Here is a 6,832-nt window from a genome sequence, read left to right on the forward strand (position 1 = left end):
TTTATAATCCTGTTTGACCTGCTTTAATTCTAACAAAAATAATCATTAAGCTATAACCATTATCTATGTCGGACAAATCGATATGCGATGTTTATTTTACTCAAAATGTTTTATTTTCACCTTGAGACTTGTTGTTATATAGAGTGTCCCGGAAAATGTGGAAAATCTCTCGGATTCAGATAGTAAATAAGAAAATAAAATCGTATTTTTTTGTATAAAAAAATTTCCTATAAGCCCTCCCTAGAGAGATACGGTACCTTAAAGACGCCGCTGGAAATAGGTTTTTCTTGAATGACTCTCGAAGTACTTGGTATAATTTATTAAACATTTTAAGTGATCAACACTACTAAGGCCTCTTAGAACGGAGTTCTTAAAAAGTTTCTAAAAATTTACCTAGTTTATTTTACCAGAGGCGGACGAGGTTAAAATGCCTAAACTTTTGGCACCTTATGTTTTTGATGAATAGAGCTATATTTCTTATATTTTTGTTTTATCTTACAACTGCTTCTTACACGACCTCCACGAAAGCATTTGTAGCATCGGATAACTTTATGTACAAATGGTTTTACGTGAGAAACACGTAAATTTATATTCACTAACTGTGGTTAAACAGTGCCAATAAACGATACAGAAATAAGATTGTCTTGGAAACGAAAATTATTTTTTAATTTTTTTAATTCCCAACGGTGCGAGTATATAAACAGACGTATCATTTGGATATTCTTCCTTAATCTCTACCATTATATAATCATATTTCTACATGAAATTTGGTCATATAAGTCAATATCAATAATGAATTTTTTATGTTTAATTAAAATATTTGCAATAATCATCGCAACATAATTCCAACTTTAATTTTGTTTTATCCGATAATATCAATAATATCTTGCCTAGGATAATATGGCCAAGGGTCGCCCATACTATATTATACCAAAATACAGGTAAATTACACGCTATGGATTTGTATTTTCTGTTAAATATTCATAGATAGGGGAGAGAAGCCCTAATTCCTCATAAACACCACACTCCATGAGTTAAAACTTATCCATTCTAGATATTCTTAACGAGAATAAGGAATCTTGGTATGGATCAAAAGGGATTTTATGATGTAATGAGAATGAAATAACCTACTACTTATACTTTTCTTATGGCGTTTGTAACCAATTTAAACGGGAGATAAAAAAGTGTGAAAATATTTTGGTTGTGATTAAAATTAAAAAAATTAATTCAGTTCAGAGATCTATTAGAATTTTTGATGTCTCGCAGATGCGGCACTAAATAGTCCGTGCGCCTATGTCGTATAAGTCGGTTGGAATTAAACCATTCTTTAACTACCTTAAGATCTTGAGATATTATGTGGTACTAAAATATAATCATAAATACTCTAAAATCTAAATGGAACTGTGTAGTCGACAGCGTTATTTCAGAAACAACTTGGCCAATCCTCGCCAATAAATTTAATACGCTAAATAACGCGTCGCTCGACTTTCACTCAAACATGGAGTTTGAAGATGCTACATTTGGAGTATCTTTTAGGGGAACGCAGGACCCAGCTGGATTGCTTGGGACAATATTGGATCAGGCTAAGTTGTGGTTTCCTTCAAATCAGTTAACTTTGACCAAGGGCGTTGATAATTTTTTTTTGCTGGGAGGGAGGGGGGATTAAAAAATAAATATTGGGAACAAGAAAGAGCTCGTCGAAAGAGAGAGTTCGGCGAGAGAAAGCTCGGCGAAATTTTTGGGGACCACGCCCAAAATTTAGCCTTAAATAACCTAAAAAAATACATAAAATATAAAAAATAAAAAATAGATTGCCATTGTGCAATTTTTACTTACCAGTTTATGAATAGTGTATAAATTAATAATTACAAATATTAAAACTCTTAAAGAATCTGTTAATATTTATTTTTAAACATAATCTATTCCTGAAATGGTACAAACGAACAGCATAAAAAAAATTAACTAACAAACAAAAAACAAGAACGACAGAAGAAAGAACAAAACTAATAACATAATATAACATTAAATAATAAAATCTAAGTGTCTCTTTTTCATTTTAATGAAGCGATTAAAATTTTTTTCGTTTTTTTTTTTTTTTAAATCTCTATGTATGTGCATTAACGCCAAGCCAACTAGTCTTTCTTGACCCATTGAAGCACGAAGCCAAGTCTTAAGCATTTTAAGGGTTGAAAAACTGCGCTCTGCTGTTGCAACTGATACTGGTAAAACACATTTTAAATATAACGCATTATAAATATTTGGAAACACGTTTTTATCACATGCATCTAATGCTGAAAATGCAGAGTCGGGTAAGTTTTCTTTATTTTTCAATTTTTTAATCCGTAAGTCTAGTTCTGAATTTATGAGTAAATATATTAATTCTTTACTGTCGCTCTGAAATTTACACAAATAATCTGCTAAATTTATTTTAAAAGGTCCAAGAACATTATTTTCGTTTTCTAAACTAGATAAAAACGTGGCCGGAATTAAATAATTAAATTTAAGTACATTAAATAACATTTTACCAAATCGAAATTGTAAATTATTTATTACAATGTCTAATAAGGGTATAAATATACTCCGTTTAAAATCATCTTGGGGATTTGAAAAGGGAATATTCGAACGATTAGTTTGCCTGGAATTAAGTCTGGGCAACGTTATAGATAATTGCAACTTTTCATGCAATATTTCTACTTGTTTGTAGATACTTGAAAAACACAACTCTGCGTTTTCTCTTCTTCCACCTAAAATCGCGATTACATTATTTACTAAAGCCTTTGCCCGACTTTTATCAATGACTTTGCTTTGTAACAGTTTACTTAATCCGATTGTTAAACCTAACAAAATATGATAAACAATGTAATGATATTATAAATCTACTTGTTAACAGGGAATCAAGCAAAGTACCGGCTTTGGATGAAATTTCTTTATCATTCCACTCTGAAATAAGATCTAATGAATTAACTACTTTTTCAAAACAGTTGAAATCTTAAAACTGATTCATGGCGTTCAGCCCATCTAGTTCCTCAAAGATTTATTAACTCGTTATTGTTAACAAATTCAAGAACTTCATGTCTTTTTGGAGACGCTTTAAAAAAGTTAATAACTTCTTTTATAATGCCTACACAATTTCTTATATCTTGTACATTACTTGATTTTGAAATCGATAAATTTAAACTGTGGCTATAACAAGGACACTTAAACGAGTTTTTTAAAGACTTTTATAGTTCTGATACTGCCCCCTTTTGCTCAGACAGCACAAGACTACAAGTGTCTGTGCTAATACCGACACAATTATCCAGAATTAGTCCAATTTTTTTTATAAAGGATAAAACCGTTTGTCCCAAAATTTATCCCGTGAGAAGAGGTTCCTTAGTGTAATTGTCATAATTTTCTTCATGACAATCCAAAAAACCAAGAAAATCTTCTCTAGGGCGTTGGTCTTCATCCAAATACCTTACTATCAGTGACATCTGAGATATTTTGGATAAATCCGTTGTTTCATCAAACATTATACTATAAAAATTGGATTTGTTAAATTTTTCCACGATGGAACTTACAATTTCATCTCCATAGCATTTTATGAGTTCGTTTTGAGTGGTATTGCTTATATATTTTTTTCTAGCAGATGCTGACTCAAAATGATTCTTAAGTATTAAATCGTCACCACATGAATTTATTCGATAGCGCAAAATTTCCCTAAAATTGCCCTCATTTATCTCTGACACATCTGTTATGTCTGACTTTATGGCATGTCCTCTGAAAGGTATATTTTGTCTTCCTAATAGTTCAATGGTACCTAATATCACTCTTAGTTTTTGTCTATTCTCGTTGATCTGCTCAATACGTTTATGATCTAAGATATTTATTACTTGTTGTGCTGGATTATTGTACGTTTGATTGAAATTATCTGCCAAAATAACACCTTCTGCGTGATATTTTAAATTTTTGTGATTTAGCAAATCACCATGACCATCTTTTCCAAAAAGCTTCGAATATTTTTGCAAAGAAACTGTGACAAATTTTTGGAGAGGAGTTGCCTTATGGACTCCATCAAATTTGGCAAATAGAATGCAGTATTTGCATAGAATACCATTTAAACTAATGGAAAAACTTAACTATGCGTGGGAGAGAAAATGATTGTGAGAAAGATAACATTTTACTTTCTTATTGTATTTTTTGTGAACTGAAAAGGGATACTTAAATTTTTTTCCAGACACAAAAGCATTTGTTAAAGCGTTATGTTTCTCAAATTCTGATATGTCAGTTTTATTAATGTATTTTCCTATATCAACAGTTCCTGAAGTTTCAGATTCACGTTCGGTATTAACGTTCAACACTGTTGTTTCACTTTCATGTGCGTGACTTTGAGGATTACTGGGCGCCTGCACATTATCACTACGACTGGAACTGGCAAAGCTTGGTTCAGGATTCATAGGCGTGGACTGTGCATCATCATTAGTTTCAGAAACTCTTGCTTTTTTTTTCCAAAAATGTCTAATGTTTTTTGACTAGGACGTTCATTCATTTTGTTGCGCTGTAACCAAAAAATGGTTGTAAATGCATAATAGCAAATATAAGAGTCATGTTAAAATGTTTTTTTTATATATTTTTTAATACATACATATGCAATGAATAAACTTTTTAATTTTATTTGAAATTTTTTATTATTGGAAAAAACTGTTTAAAAAACAAAGTAATTATTTAAATGCACAAAAAACGCAAAAAAATAAAAATTCACAATGCTCACTCTCTATATAATGCATATTGAAATGATTTAGCACACACTTTTTTACGGTAGAAAAACTGCTATTAGTCAAAATTTCAAACAAATAAACAGAAACCTGTTTTTTTCTCAATAAATAATAAATCAATATGTGGATACGTCTTAAATTATATATTATTTTGTGACAACCTTTTACATTTTACTATAATGGATAGACAAAAAGGTTACTTTAATTTATGTTCTGTAACTTGTGTAAAACGGATATAAATTAACAAAAAAATAATAACAAATTCGTTTCTTACCTGTATTAACCGCCGATGGTGCTAAATTAAGTGATAGTTTGCACTGGGTAGGTATGTAACAAAGTCAATTAATTCTTAGTTTTTAAAAAACAATAAACACAACAATCAACAAAGTAACACCAAAAACACAACAATTACAACAAAAACTAATTAGATAATATTCAAATTGGAAATTACTAACTAAAAAACGCAAATTACTTAAAAAATTCGTAAATAAAGACAAGAGCAAACGCACGATTGATACAATTATATTATGATTGACCACATTGGCATTGGGTGATTCCTCGCATTCCCGCATTTCCATAAATAGCGAAATTTAAACGCCACCCAGCCTTGGCCGTTCGATGCAAGCATAGAACAATGATAAATAGAAGAACATTAGGGGGGTATTGGATGTTGAATGAGTGCATCTTTGACGAGAGGCACACACCGGAAAGTAAAAAATGAAAACCAAATCCATTCCATATTCCATACCTGACACCTGACACCTCTAAGTATCGCTCTTGCGTTTTGGAGCATAGGGTGGATTAAAATGCCATTAAATTTTTTCTGGCATTTTTTTGGAAGAGAATATATTGTTTATAAGTTTGTAAGCCAGAGTGTAACATAATTTTATTCTAGAGTTAAAGAGAGTATATATTCTATAACTAAATCCGTTAAACGATTATTGGAAGGCAAAAGAATTGGCTGTTTCTTATCAACATTAATTTGGCTATTTTTAATACGGCCGCCAACATGAAAAATATCTCTTTTATCGAGGAATGGGGTGAGCTTGCGAAATACCTTTGATAAAAATGTAATAGATTTAAGAGCGTGTATTTCAACTCAAAAACATTCATGTTCGAATAAACTTTATCAGGACGAGCAAGGTTTCTTTCAATTCAAAAATTGAAAACATTGTACACTTATCAATAAACCTCTTTAAGTAACAAACAGTGTTTTGAATCTTTGTCAGAGAAAAACATTTATTAATCATAAGAAAAATAAGAAATCTTCTTTTTTCTTGCAAAGAAGAAAGAAGTTTAGAAGAAATTAGTCTCAAATGCCGATAAACATTGAATGCGACATACTTCGGAGGGTTCGAAAAGTTCAAAATTGCTTGTTGGCCCATTAGAATGAGGTTGAGTAAGTTAAAAGGCCCGCCATAAGTTATTAGTAAGTAAATCCAAAGGAAAAAGACCCGTACAAGTTCGGTCAGCAGGGCTATCCATTCTCTAAAATAACATGATGCCATTTAGGGGAAAAAATTAATTCTTGGATATGAGCAACTCTATTTACGACCCGCTACTCCAAAGCCTTTGAATTAAAATCTTTAGAGATATTGTCGCTGGAGACAAACATCCCAGAGGATCAAATATTCTTGCAAGTTCTGATAGTAAGTGTCTCTTAGTGCAAGCTGTATCCCTTTGAGCAATTATGAATGTAAAACAATCAAAGTTAAAATTCTATGTGTCCTAAGAATTTTAGAGTAGATTCATCACTTGAGTTAAATGAAAGAGGATCGAATAGCCTGGAACAGGAAGGTAAATGCGAGAGAAGATCGGGATGGTTAAACCAGAAGACCTAAGAGTTAATATGTAATAGATAGATAGAAGTTAACAATATTTTTCGAAATCAGTGGGATACATATGATTATTGACAGAGGTTAAATAATTATTTCTAAAGGGAGCGATATTTTGAGCGCAGGGGGGGGGAGGGTTAAAACTTTACTCATAACAATCCAATCAAAATATATTTAGTGCTACATTTTTATCGAGTGACATAGAAAGAGAATTTCCGCTTAATAAATATCCAAAAATATCAG

This window comes from Anthonomus grandis, chromosome 16, assembly GCF_022605725.1.
Source record: "Anthonomus grandis grandis chromosome 16, icAntGran1.3, whole genome shotgun sequence".
In the NCBI taxonomy this organism is placed as follows: domain Eukaryota; kingdom Metazoa; phylum Arthropoda; class Insecta; order Coleoptera; family Curculionidae; genus Anthonomus; species Anthonomus grandis.